The sequence below is a fragment of the Ambystoma mexicanum genome, chromosome 4p (genome assembly GCF_040938575.1).
Source record: "Ambystoma mexicanum isolate Mex_15411 chromosome 4p, UKY_AmexF1_1, whole genome shotgun sequence".
NCBI lineage: Eukaryota > Metazoa > Chordata > Amphibia > Caudata > Ambystomatidae > Ambystoma > Ambystoma mexicanum.
The window spans coordinates 39,237,477-39,250,398 of NC_090927.1; the positions used below are offsets into that span (position 1 = coordinate 39,237,477).

Sequence of the window (12,922 nt, forward strand, 5' to 3'; positions counted from 1 at the left end):
TGAGGCACACGGTTCATGAAGAGAGTCCAAACGCGCCCTCTAGTAACAGAGCAAGGTAACTGCCGGCCAGGTCAAGAAGGGTGGACGGGGCTGGGTTATGCAGATGAACTCCCAGAAGTTCCCAGACTGAACCCAAGAGGATTCCATCCTCCAGAACGCTTTATCCAGCCCATTAAAGCATCCAGCGGGCCACAGGAACATCCAGGAAGGCCAATCCAGGCTTTGCTCCTGAAGGAACTGTAGTTCAAAACCCACCCTCATTTAAAAGTGGCCAGGGTTCCTCCTAGCTTTTTGGTCTATAGAACCTGGCCGTTCGTGGCCGTTCGTGGCCAGTGAGGGAAAGTTGAAAGCTGCATTCCCTGCTGTGTGATTTAAACACAGCCAGGCTCACAAGGGCACTTTTATTATGCCGAAGGAGGGCCTTGCAGACTGTCCATGCCTGAGCCGCAACTGTGCCTGCGTTCCCCAGAGCCTTTCGTGGGCACAGGGGCAAGACAATCACCAGAAACAGAAGTGTCGAAATTGGCTGCATCCCCTTGTGCTACCCCTCTTTGCCTCTTTTCGCATTTGCCTTTCATGCAGTCGCCTCACTATTTGGCCGCTAGGCTTGGGTGCCCCACCTGTCTTTTCTAGAGTTTATTTTGTGAGAGACTTTAAACATACTCCAAGGGTCTGCTTGAAGACCTCTCAAGTCCCTCACACAGCCAGAAAATACATTTTGAAATACTTGCTCATTCTCTGAAACTGCCCTCATGTAAACCTGCCCCACTGCATCTAACACCATAAAATGTACCATCCTTATTTCCTGAATCTTTGCTCAAAGACCTACGTTGGCTCTATCAGTATGCGCCCATGCTATCCCAACCAGCAACCTTATCATTTTAAACTGCCCCACCTCTATTCGAAAGAACCTGTTTGTTTGAACTGACCCCTCTTTTCCCCACTGGTTGGCCCCACTTACCTTTTTCTTTCCTTTACAGATTACGGCCTGGGTACCCTGGGCTTATCCGGACCAACTACAGAGCCATAACGCCACTAGGGCGGCGATGGACACTGCACGGAGGCTTATTAATATGAAAAACCATAGCAGGGTTCGTGCGGCATCAACCTTATATGCACAACCATGTTTTGCCATTAGTTCATAGTGCACCTGATGGGCTCTGGAAGGCACAAGGAGAAGGCGTGGGAACACAGGGCCAGAAAGTTTGCACAGGGACTGCTTACATTTGCAAAATACCAAACATTGTACTCATTCTGTCAACGTTTTTGAAAAGTTATTACCTGAAACATAAGAGGCCTGCCTTCTCTGAGGAAAGAACTCAGGACCTTCAAATTATGAGACTGACGCGCTACCTACTGCACTAAGCAGGTTCGGCTGGAGTATGTTTGGAGAACCTGGTGGAGAAACAGATCCAAGACCACGCTACTCACAAAGTGCAGATAGAAATATTCAAATAAAATGCAGCTAGCCCCATTGGTTCTATGGTATTTTGCGATCATATTTCTTTTCTGCGTCAGTAAAGAATCCAATCCTCTGATTCACAAGGACCGCGTTGCGGTCTACTGAACATCATGCTACTCTTCATGTTTAGAAAGGATATGTCCAATTGAATTTGCTGAAACAAAAAACACTTGTGCCCTCTCTGAGGCTCGAACTCAGGACCTTCAGAATATGAGACTGACGCGCTGCCTACTGCGCTAAGAAGGCTCTGCTGGAGTATTTTTGGAGAACTTGGTGGAGGACCAGATCTGAGACAACGCTACTCACACAGTCCAGATAGAAATATTAAAATAAAATGCAGCTAGCCCCATTGGTTCTATGGTATTTTGCGATCATATTTCTTTTCTGCGTCAGTAAAGAATCCAATCCTCTGATTCACAAGGACCGCGTTGCGGTCTACTGAACATCATGCTACTCTTCATGTTTAGAAAGGATATGTCCAATTGAATTTGCTGAAACAAAAAACACTTGTGCCCTCTCTGAGGCTCGAACTCAGGACCTTCAGATTATGAGACTGACGCGCTGCCTACTGCGCTAAGAAGGCTCTGCTGGAGTATTTTTGGAGAACTTGGTGGAGAACCAGATCTGAGACAACGCTACTCACACAGTCCAGATAGAAATATTAAAATAAAATGCAGCTAGCCCCATTGGTTCTATGGTATTTTGCGATCATATTTCTTTTCTGCGTCAGTAAAGAATCCAATCCTGTGATTCACAAGGACCGCGTTGCGGTCTACTGAACATCATTCTCCTCTTCATGTTTAGAAAGGATATGTCCAATTGAATTTGCTGAAACAAAAAACACTTGTGCCCTCTCTGAGGCTCGAACTCAGGACCTTCAGATTATGAGACTGACGCGCTGCCTACTGCGCTAAGAAGGCTCCGTTGGAGGCTCTTTGGATAACCTGGTGGAGAGCATGATTTGAGACCACGCTACTCACAAAGTCCAGATAGAAATATTCAAATAAAACGCAGCTAGCCCCAATTGGTTCTTTGGTATTTGGCAATCATATTTCTTTTCTGCGTCAGTAAAGAATCCAATCCTGTGATTCACAAGGACCGCGTTGCGGTCTACTGAACATCATGCTCCTCTTCATGTTTAGAAAAAATATGTCCAATTGTATTTGTTGAAACAAAAAACACTTGTGCCCTCTCTGAGGCTCGAACTCAGGACCTTCAGATTATGAGACTGACGCGCTGCCTACTGCGCTAAGAAGGCTGCGATTTTATGATTTGTTGATGAAGATTATGTGACACAACTCCACACTCAAAACTCCAGAGAGAATACGATCCATCTGAAAAGCTTCACTTGAATGTATAGTGTTTTGTACTTCAGATGTCTTCCATTCATCAATCAAGAGTCCCATCCTTCGATGCTTGAATTTTGAGCTAGTTATTTTGATATGCTCCAAAACAGGTAAGATGCCACAAACTTCCAACCCCTCCCTCGCTGGATATATACCTAACTCTTTTCAGCCCTTTTTTCTTACCAGTTTTTAATTCTCCTCCCCCAAAGTCCCTTTTGTAAGCAGGTCGCTTTTTTTCCCATTTGCAGAGAGTTTTGCTCCTTTCCTATATATATATGCATGATTAATTATGTGTTTCCACTTCCATCATTTAGTTTTCTTGTGTGCGTTCAGCCGGTTTCGTTATACTCGCTGCTTACATCGCTTATGTCAGGTTTGTATTATGTCACAGTTTGTTATGCTGTTATTTGACATCAGATCTCATGCTGATCTGCTTGCGGCTGGTGACAGGTAGCATGCCACAAAAACAAACCCCAAACTACATCATTATCACACCTGTGAGGCACACGGTTCATGAAGAGAGTCCAAACGCGCCCTCTAGTAACAGAGCAAGGTAACTGCCGGCCAGGTCAAGAAGGGTGGACGGGGCTGGGTTATGCAGATGAACTCCCAGAAGTTCCCAGACTGAACCCAAGAGGATTCCATCCTCCAGAACGCTTTATCCAGCCCATTAAAGCATCCAGCGGGCCACAGGAACATCCAGGAAGGCCAATCCAGGCTTTGCTCCTGAAGGAACTGTAGTTCAAAACCCACCCTCATTTAAAAGTGGCCAGGGTTCCTCCTAGCTTTTTGGTCTATAGAACCTGGCCGTTCGTGGCCGTTCGTGGCCAGTGAGGGAAAGTTGAAAGCTGCATTCCCTGCTGTGTGATTTAAACACAGCCAGGCTCACAAGGGCACTTTTATTATGCCGAAGGAGGGCCTTGCAGACTGTCCATGCCTGAGCCGCAACTGTGCCTGCGTTCCCCAGAGCCTTTCGTGGGCACAGGGGCAAGACAATCACCAGAAACAGAAGTGTCGAAATTGGCTGCATCCCCTTGTGCTACCCCTCTTTGCCTCTTTTCGCATTTGCCTTTCATGCAGTCGCCTCACTATTTGGCCGCTAGGCTTGGGTGCCCCACCTGTCTTTTCTAGAGTTTATTTTGTGAGAGACTTTAAACATACTCCAAGGGTCTGCTTGAAGACCTCTCAAGTCCCTCACACAGCCAGAAAATACATTTTGAAATACTTGCTCATTCTCTGAAACTGCCCTCATGTAAACCTGCCCCACTGCATCTAACACCATAAAATGTACCATCCTTATTTCCTGAATCTTTGCTCAAAGACCTACGTTGGCTCTATCAGTATGCGCCCATGCTATCCCAACCAGCAACCTTATCATTTTAAACTGCCCCACCTCTATTCGAAAGAACCTGTTTGTTTGAACTGACCCCTCTTTTCCCCACTGGTTGGCCCCACTTACCTTTTTCTTTCCTTTACAGATTACGGCCTGGGTACCCTGGGCTTATCCGGACCAACTACAGAGCCATAACGCCACTAGGGCGGCGATGGACACTGCACGGAGGCTTATTAATATGAAAAACCATAGCAGGGTTCGTGCGGCATCAACCTTATATGCACAACCATGTTTTGCCATTAGTTCATAGTGCACCTGATGGGCTCTGGAAGGCACAAGGAGAAGGCGTGGGAACACAGGGCCAGAAAGTTTGCACAGGGACTGCTTACATTTGCAAAATACCAAACATTGTACTCATTCTGTCAACGTTTTTGAAAAGTTATTACCTGAAACATAAGAGGCCTGCCTTCTCTGAGGAAAGAACTCAGGACCTTCAAATTATGAGACTGACGCGCTGCCTACTGCACTAAGCAGGTTCGGCTGGAGTATGTTTGGAGAACCTGGTGGAGAAACAGATCCAAGACCACGCTACTCACAAAGTGCAGATAGAAATATTCAAATAAAATGCAGCTAGCCCCATTGGTTCTATGGTATTTTGCGATCATATTTCTTTTCTGCGTCAGTAAAGAATCCAATCCTCTGATTCACAAGGACCGCGTTGCGGTCTACTGAACATCATGCTACTCTTCATGTTTAGAAAGGATATGTCCAATTGAATTTGCTGAAACAAAAAACACTTGTGCCCTCTCTGAGGCTCGAACTCAGGACCTTCAGAATATGAGACTGACGCGCTGCCTACTGCGCTAAGAAGGCTCTGCTGGAGTATTTTTGGAGAACTTGGTGGAGGACCAGATCTGAGACAACGCTACTCACACAGTCCAGATAGAAATATTAAAATAAAATGCAGCTAGCCCCATTGGTTCTATGGTATTTTGCGATCATATTTCTTTTCTGCGTCAGTAAAGAATCCAATCCTCTGATTCACAAGGACCGCGTTGCGGTCTACTGAACATCATGCTACTCTTCATGTTTAGAAAGGATATGTCCAATTGAATTTGCTGAAACAAAAAACACTTGTGCCCTCTCTGAGGCTCGAACTCAGGACCTTCAGATTATGAGACTGACGCGCTGCCTACTGCGCTAAGAAGGCTCTGCTGGAGTATTTTTGGAGAACTTGGTGGAGAACCAGATCTGAGACAACGCTACTCACACAGTCCAGATAGAAATATTAAAATAAAATGCAGCTAGCCCCATTGGTTCTATGGTATTTTGCGATCATATTTCTTTTCTGCGTCAGTAAAGAATCCAATCCTGTGATTCACAAGGACCGCGTTGCGGTCTACTGAACATCATTCTCCTCTTCATGTTTAGAAAGGATATGTCCAATTGAATTTGCTGAAACAAAAAACACTTGTGCCCTCTCTGAGGCTCGAACTCAGGACCTTCAGATTATGAGACTGACGCGCTGCCTACTGCGCTAAGAAGGCTCCGTTGGAGGCTCTTTGGATAACCTGGTGGAGAGCATGATTTGAGACCACGCTACTCACAAAGTCCAGATAGAAATATTCAAATAAAACGCAGCTAGCCCCAATTGGTTCTTTGGTATTTGGCAATCATATTTCTTTTCTGCGTCAGTAAAGAATCCAATCCTGTGATTCACAAGGACCGCGTTGCGGTCTACTGAACATCATGCTCCTCTTCATGTTTAGAAAAAATATGTCCAATTGTATTTGTTGAAACAAAAAACACTTGTGCCCTCTCTGAGGCTCGAACTCAGGACCTTCAGATTATGAGACTGACGCGCTGCCTACTGCGCTAAGAAGGCTGCGATTTTATGATTTGTTGATGAAGATTATGTGACACAACTCCACACTCAAAACTCCAGAGAGAATACGATCCATCTGAAAAGCTTCACTTGAATGTATAGTGTTTTGTACTTCAGATGTCTTCCATTCATCAATCAAGAGTCCCATCCTTCGATGCTTGAATTTTGAGCTAGTTATTTTGATATGCTCCAAAACAGGTAAGATGCCACAAACTTCCAACCCCTCCCTCGCTGGATATATACCTAACTCTTTTCAGCCCTTTTTTCTTACCAGTTTTTAATTCTCCTCCCCCAAAGTCCCTTTTGTAAGCAGGTCGCTTTTTTTCCCATTTGCAGAGAGTTTTGCTCCTTTCCTATATATATATGCATGATTAATTATGTGTTTCCACTTCCATCATTTAGTTTTCTTGTGTGCGTTCAGCCGGTTTCGTTATACTCGCTGCTTACATCGCTTATGTCAGGTTTGTATTATGTCACAGTTTGTTATGCTGTTATTTGACATCAGATCTCATGCTGATCTGCTTGCGGCTGGTGACAGGTAGCATGCCACAAAAACAAACCCCAAACTACATCATTATCACACCTGTGAGGCACACGGTTCATGAAGAGAGTCCAAACGCGCCCTCTAGTAACAGAGCAAGGTAACTGCCGGCCAGGTCAAGAAGGGTGGACGGGGCTGGGTTATGCAGATGAACTCCCAGAAGTTCCCAGACTGAACCCAAGAGGATTCCATCCTCCAGAACGCTTTATCCAGCCCATTAAAGCATCCAGCGGGCCACAGGAACATCCAGGAAGGCCAATCCAGGCTTTGCTCCTGAAGGAACTGTAGTTCAAAACCCACCCTCATTTAAAAGTGGCCAGGGTTCCTCCTAGCTTTTTGGTCTATAGAACCTGGCCGTTCGTGGCCGTTCGTGGCCAGTGAGGGAAAGTTGAAAGCTGCATTCCCTGCTGTGTGATTTAAACACAGCCAGGCTCACAAGGGCACTTTTATTATGCCGAAGGAGGGCCTTGCAGACTGTCCATGCCTGAGCCGCAACTGTGCCTGCGTTCCCCAGAGCCTTTCGTGGGCACAGGGGCAAGACAATCACCAGAAACAGAAGTGTCGAAATTGGCTGCATCCCCTTGTGCTACCCCTCTTTGCCTCTTTTCGCATTTGCCTTTCATGCAGTCGCCTCACTATTTGGCCGCTAGGCTTGGGTGCCCCACCTGTCTTTTCTAGAGTTTATTTTGTGAGAGACTTTAAACATACTCCAAGGGTCTGCTTGAAGACCTCTCAAGTCCCTCACACAGCCAGAAAATACATTTTGAAATACTTGCTCATTCTCTGAAACTGCCCTCATGTAAACCTGCCCCACTGCATCTAACACCATAAAATGTACCATCCTTATTTCCTGAATCTTTGCTCAAAGACCTACGTTGGCTCTATCAGTATGCGCCCATGCTATCCCAACCAGCAACCTTATCATTTTAAACTGCCCCACCTCTATTCGAAAGAACCTGTTTGTTTGAACTGACCCCTCTTTTCCCCACTGGTTGGCCCCACTTACCTTTTTCTTTCCTTTACAGATTACGGCCTGGGTACCCTGGGCTTATCCGGACCAACTACAGAGCCATAACGCCACTAGGGCGGCGATGGACACTGCACGGAGGCTTATTAATATGAAAAACCATAGCAGGGTTCGTGCGGCATCAACCTTATATGCACAACCATGTTTTGCCATTAGTTCATAGTGCACCTGATGGGCTCTGGAAGGCACAAGGAGAAGGCGTGGGAACACAGGGCCAGAAAGTTTGCACAGGGACTGCTTACATTTGCAAAATACCAAACATTGTACTCATTCTGTCAACGTTTTTGAAAAGTTATTACCTGAAACATAAGAGGCCTGCCTTCTCTGAGGAAAGAACTCAGGACCTTCAAATTATGAGACTGACGCGCTGCCTACTGCACTAAGCAGGTTCGGCTGGAGTATGTTTGGAGAACCTGGTGGAGAAACAGATCCAAGACCACGCTACTCACAAAGTGCAGATAGAAATATTCAAATAAAATGCAGCTAGCCCCATTGGTTCTATGGTATTTTGCGATCATATTTCTTTTCTGCGTCAGTAAAGAATCCAATCCTCTGATTCACAAGGACCGCGTTGCGGTCTACTGAACATCATGCTACTCTTCATGTTTAGAAAGGATATGTCCAATTGAATTTGCTGAAACAAAAAACACTTGTGCCCTCTCTGAGGCTCGAACTCAGGACCTTCAGAATATGAGACTGACGCGCTGCCTACTGCGCTAAGAAGGCTCTGCTGGAGTATTTTTGGAGAACTTGGTGGAGGACCAGATCTGAGACAACGCTACTCACACAGTCCAGATAGAAATATTAAAATAAAATGCAGCTAGCCCCATTGGTTCTATGGTATTTTGCGATCATATTTCTTTTCTGCGTCAGTAAAGAATCCAATCCTCTGATTCACAAGGACCGCGTTGCGGTCTACTGAACATCATGCTACTCTTCATGTTTAGAAAGGATATGTCCAATTGAATTTGCTGAAACAAAAAACACTTGTGCCCTCTCTGAGGCTCGAACTCAGGACCTTCAGATTATGAGACTGACGCGCTGCCTACTGCGCTAAGAAGGCTCTGCTGGAGTATTTTTGGAGAACTTGGTGGAGAACCAGATCTGAGACAACGCTACTCACACAGTCCAGATAGAAATATTAAAATAAAATGCAGCTAGCCCCATTGGTTCTATGGTATTTTGCGATCATATTTCTTTTCTGCGTCAGTAAAGAATCCAATCCTGTGATTCACAAGGACCGCGTTGCGGTCTACTGAACATCATTCTCCTCTTCATGTTTAGAAAGGATATGTCCAATTGAATTTGCTGAAACAAAAAACACTTGTGCCCTCTCTGAGGCTCGAACTCAGGACCTTCAGATTATGAGACTGACGCGCTGCCTACTGCGCTAAGAAGGCTCCGTTGGAGGCTCTTTGGATAACCTGGTGGAGAGCATGATTTGAGACCACGCTACTCACAAAGTCCAGATAGAAATATTCAAATAAAACGCAGCTAGCCCCAATTGGTTCTTTGGTATTTGGCAATCATATTTCTTTTCTGCGTCAGTAAAGAATCCAATCCTGTGATTCACAAGGACCGCGTTGCGGTCTACTGAACATCATGCTCCTCTTCATGTTTAGAAAAAATATGTCCAATTGTATTTGTTGAAACAAAAAACACTTGTGCCCTCTCTGAGGCTCGAACTCAGGACCTTCAGATTATGAGACTGACGCGCTGCCTACTGCGCTAAGAAGGCTGCGATTTTATGATTTGTTGATGAAGATTATGTGACACAACTCCACACTCAAAACTCCAGAGAGAATACGATCCATCTGAAAAGCTTCACTTGAATGTATAGTGTTTTGTACTTCAGATGTCTTCCATTCATCAATCAAGAGTCCCATCCTTCGATGCTTGAATTTTGAGCTAGTTATTTTGATATGCTCCAAAACAGGTAAGATGCCACAAACTTCCAACCCCTCCCTCGCTGGATATATACCTAACTCTTTTCAGCCCTTTTTTCTTACCAGTTTTTAATTCTCCTCCCCCAAAGTCCCTTTTGTAAGCAGGTCGCTTTTTTTCCCATTTGCAGAGAGTTTTGCTCCTTTCCTATATATATATGCATGATTAATTATGTGTTTCCACTTCCATCATTTAGTTTTCTTGTGTGCGTTCAGCCGGTTTCGTTATACTCGCTGCTTACATCGCTTATGTCAGGTTTGTATTATGTCACAGTTTGTTATGCTGTTATTTGACATCAGATCTCATGCTGATCTGCTTGCGGCTGGTGACAGGTAGCATGCCACAAAAACAAACCCCAAACTACATCATTATCACACCTGTGAGGCACACGGTTCATGAAGAGAGTCCAAACGCGCCCTCTAGTAACAGAGCAAGGTAACTGCCGGCCAGGTCAAGAAGGGTGGACGGGGCTGGGTTATGCAGATGAACTCCCAGAAGTTCCCAGACTGAACCCAAGAGGATTCCATCCTCCAGAACGCTTTATCCAGCCCATTAAAGCATCCAGCGGGCCACAGGAACATCCAGGAAGGCCAATCCAGGCTTTGCTCCTGAAGGAACTGTAGTTCAAAACCCACCCTCATTTAAAAGTGGCCAGGGTTCCTCCTAGCTTTTTGGTCTATAGAACCTGGCCGTTCGTGGCCGTTCGTGGCCAGTGAGGGAAAGTTGAAAGCTGCATTCCCTGCTGTGTGATTTAAACACAGCCAGGCTCACAAGGGCACTTTTATTATGCCGAAGGAGGGCCTTGCAGACTGTCCATGCCTGAGCCGCAACTGTGCCTGCGTTCCCCAGAGCCTTTCGTGGGCACAGGGGCAAGACAATCACCAGAAACAGAAGTGTCGAAATTGGCTGCATCCCCTTGTGCTACCCCTCTTTGCCTCTTTTCGCATTTGCCTTTCATGCAGTCGCCTCACTATTTGGCCGCTAGGCTTGGGTGCCCCACCTGTCTTTTCTAGAGTTTATTTTGTGAGAGACTTTAAACATACTCCAAGGGTCTGCTTGAAGACCTCTCAAGTCCCTCACACAGCCAGAAAATACATTTTGAAATACTTGCTCATTCTCTGAAACTGCCCTCATGTAAACCTGCCCCACTGCATCTAACACCATAAAATGTACCATCCTTATTTCCTGAATCTTTGCTCAAAGACCTACGTTGGCTCTATCAGTATGCGCCCATGCTATCCCAACCAGCAACCTTATCATTTTAAACTGCCCCACCTCTATTCGAAAGAACCTGTTTGTTTGAACTGACCCCTCTTTTCCCCACTGGTTGGCCCCACTTACCTTTTTCTTTCCTTTACAGATTACGGCCTGGGTACCCTGGGCTTATCCGGACCAACTACAGAGCCATAACGCCACTAGGGCGGCGATGGACACTGCACGGAGGCTTATTAATATGAAAAACCATAGCAGGGTTCGTGCGGCATCAACCTTATATGCACAACCATGTTTTGCCATTAGTTCATAGTGCACCTGATGGGCTCTGGAAGGCACAAGGAGAAGGCGTGGGAACACAGGGCCAGAAAGTTTGCACAGGGACTGCTTACATTTGCAAAATACCAAACATTGTACTCATTCTGTCAACGTTTTTGAAAAGTTATTACCTGAAACATAAGAGGCCTGCCTTCTCTGAGGAAAGAACTCAGGACCTTCAAATTATGAGACTGACGCGCTGCCTACTGCACTAAGCAGGTTCGGCTGGAGTATGTTTGGAGAACCTGGTGGAGAAACAGATCCAAGACCACGCTACTCACAAAGTGCAGATAGAAATATTCAAATAAAATGCAGCTAGCCCCATTGGTTCTATGGTATTTTGCGATCATATTTCTTTTCTGCGTCAGTAAAGAATCCAATCCTCTGATTCACAAGGACCGCGTTGCGGTCTACTGAACATCATGCTACTCTTCATGTTTAGAAAGGATATGTCCAATTGAATTTGCTGAAACAAAAAACACTTGTGCCCTCTCTGAGGCTCGAACTCAGGACCTTCAGAATATGAGACTGACGCGCTGCCTACTGCGCTAAGAAGGCTCTGCTGGAGTATTTTTGGAGAACTTGGTGGAGGACCAGATCTGAGACAACGCTACTCACACAGTCCAGATAGAAATATTAAAATAAAATGCAGCTAGCCCCATTGGTTCTATGGTATTTTGCGATCATATTTCTTTTCTGCGTCAGTAAAGAATCCAATCCTCTGATTCACAAGGACCGCGTTGCGGTCTACTGAACATCATGCTACTCTTCATGTTTAGAAAGGATATGTCCAATTGAATTTGCTGAAACAAAAAACACTTGTGCCCTCTCTGAGGCTCGAACTCAGGACCTTCAGATTATGAGACTGACGCGCTGCCTACTGCGCTAAGAAGGCTCTGCTGGAGTATTTTTGGAGAACTTGGTGGAGAACCAGATCTGAGACAACGCTACTCACACAGTCCAGATAGAAATATTAAAATAAAATGCAGCTAGCCCCATTGGTTCTATGGTATTTTGCGATCATATTTCTTTTCTGCGTCAGTAAAGAATCCAATCCTGTGATTCACAAGGACCGCGTTGCGGTCTACTGAACATCATTCTCCTCTTCATGTTTAGAAAGGATATGTCCAATTGAATTTGCTGAAACAAAAAACACTTGTGCCCTCTCTGAGGCTCGAACTCAGGACCTTCAGATTATGAGACTGACGCGCTGCCTACTGCGCTAAGAAGGCTCCGTTGGAGGCTCTTTGGATAACCTGGTGGAGAGCATGATTTGAGACCACGCTACTCACAAAGTCCAGATAGAAATATTCAAATAAAACGCAGCTAGCCCCAATTGGTTCTTTGGTATTTGGCAATCATATTTCTTTTCTGCGTCAGTAAAGAATCCAATCCTGTGATTCACAAGGACCGCGTTGCGGTCTACTGAACATCATGCTCCTCTTCATGTTTAGAAAAAATATGTCCAATTGTATTTGTTGAAACAAAAAACACTTGTGCCCTCTCTGAGGCTCGAACTCAGGACCTTCAGATTATGAGACTGACGCGCTGCCTACTGCGCTAAGAAGGCTGCGATTTTATGATTTGTTGATGAAGATTATGTGACACAACTCCACACTCAAAACTCCAGAGAGAATACGATCCATCTGAAAAGCTTCACTTGAATGTATAGTGTTTTGTACTTCAGATGTCTTCCATTCATCAATCAAGAGTCCCATCCTTCGATGCTTGAATTTTGAGCTAGTTATTTTGATATGCTCCAAAACAGGTAAGATGCCACAAACTTCCAACCCCTCCCTCGCTGGATATATACCTAACTCTTTTCAGCCCTTTTTTCTTACCAGTTTTTAATTC

At 45.2% G+C, this 12,922-nt stretch overlaps 16 non-coding genes across 16 annotated transcripts; all 16 read right to left on the reverse strand.

The window, feature by feature from the left end:
* Positions 1 to 1,635: 1,635 nt before the first annotated feature.
* TRNAM-CAU (transfer RNA methionine (anticodon CAU)) lies at positions 1,636 to 1,708 on the reverse strand. The gene has a single exon. It is a non-coding gene; the product is annotated as a tRNA-Met (tRNA).
* Positions 1,709 to 1,972: 264 nt separating this feature from the next.
* TRNAM-CAU (transfer RNA methionine (anticodon CAU)) lies at positions 1,973 to 2,045 on the reverse strand. Its single transcript has one exon. It is a non-coding gene; the product is annotated as a tRNA-Met (tRNA).
* Positions 2,046 to 2,309: 264 nt separating this feature from the next.
* On the reverse strand, positions 2,310 to 2,382 carry TRNAM-CAU (transfer RNA methionine (anticodon CAU)). Its single transcript has one exon. It is a non-coding gene; the product is annotated as a tRNA-Met (tRNA).
* Positions 2,383 to 2,647: 265 nt separating this feature from the next.
* TRNAM-CAU (transfer RNA methionine (anticodon CAU)) lies at positions 2,648 to 2,720 on the reverse strand. The gene has a single exon. It is a non-coding gene; the product is annotated as a tRNA-Met (tRNA).
* A 2,221-nt stretch (positions 2,721 to 4,941) lies between these two features.
* Positions 4,942 to 5,014, reverse strand: TRNAM-CAU (transfer RNA methionine (anticodon CAU)). Its single transcript has one exon. It is a non-coding gene; the product is annotated as a tRNA-Met (tRNA).
* A 264-nt stretch (positions 5,015 to 5,278) lies between these two features.
* Positions 5,279 to 5,351, reverse strand: TRNAM-CAU (transfer RNA methionine (anticodon CAU)). The gene has a single exon. It is a non-coding gene; the product is annotated as a tRNA-Met (tRNA).
* A 264-nt stretch (positions 5,352 to 5,615) lies between these two features.
* TRNAM-CAU (transfer RNA methionine (anticodon CAU)) lies at positions 5,616 to 5,688 on the reverse strand. The gene has a single exon. It is a non-coding gene; the product is annotated as a tRNA-Met (tRNA).
* A 265-nt stretch (positions 5,689 to 5,953) lies between these two features.
* TRNAM-CAU (transfer RNA methionine (anticodon CAU)) lies at positions 5,954 to 6,026 on the reverse strand. Its single transcript has one exon. It is a non-coding gene; the product is annotated as a tRNA-Met (tRNA).
* Positions 6,027 to 8,247: 2,221 nt separating this feature from the next.
* TRNAM-CAU (transfer RNA methionine (anticodon CAU)) lies at positions 8,248 to 8,320 on the reverse strand. The gene has a single exon. It is a non-coding gene; the product is annotated as a tRNA-Met (tRNA).
* A 264-nt stretch (positions 8,321 to 8,584) lies between these two features.
* TRNAM-CAU (transfer RNA methionine (anticodon CAU)) lies at positions 8,585 to 8,657 on the reverse strand. Its single transcript has one exon. It is a non-coding gene; the product is annotated as a tRNA-Met (tRNA).
* A 264-nt stretch (positions 8,658 to 8,921) lies between these two features.
* On the reverse strand, positions 8,922 to 8,994 carry TRNAM-CAU (transfer RNA methionine (anticodon CAU)). The gene has a single exon. It is a non-coding gene; the product is annotated as a tRNA-Met (tRNA).
* A 265-nt stretch (positions 8,995 to 9,259) lies between these two features.
* TRNAM-CAU (transfer RNA methionine (anticodon CAU)) lies at positions 9,260 to 9,332 on the reverse strand. Its single transcript has one exon. It is a non-coding gene; the product is annotated as a tRNA-Met (tRNA).
* Positions 9,333 to 11,553: 2,221 nt separating this feature from the next.
* Positions 11,554 to 11,626, reverse strand: TRNAM-CAU (transfer RNA methionine (anticodon CAU)). The gene has a single exon. It is a non-coding gene; the product is annotated as a tRNA-Met (tRNA).
* Positions 11,627 to 11,890: 264 nt separating this feature from the next.
* Positions 11,891 to 11,963, reverse strand: TRNAM-CAU (transfer RNA methionine (anticodon CAU)). Its single transcript has one exon. It is a non-coding gene; the product is annotated as a tRNA-Met (tRNA).
* Positions 11,964 to 12,227: 264 nt separating this feature from the next.
* TRNAM-CAU (transfer RNA methionine (anticodon CAU)) lies at positions 12,228 to 12,300 on the reverse strand. Its single transcript has one exon. It is a non-coding gene; the product is annotated as a tRNA-Met (tRNA).
* Positions 12,301 to 12,565: 265 nt separating this feature from the next.
* On the reverse strand, positions 12,566 to 12,638 carry TRNAM-CAU (transfer RNA methionine (anticodon CAU)). The gene has a single exon. It is a non-coding gene; the product is annotated as a tRNA-Met (tRNA).
* Positions 12,639 to 12,922: the final 284 nt, after the last annotated feature.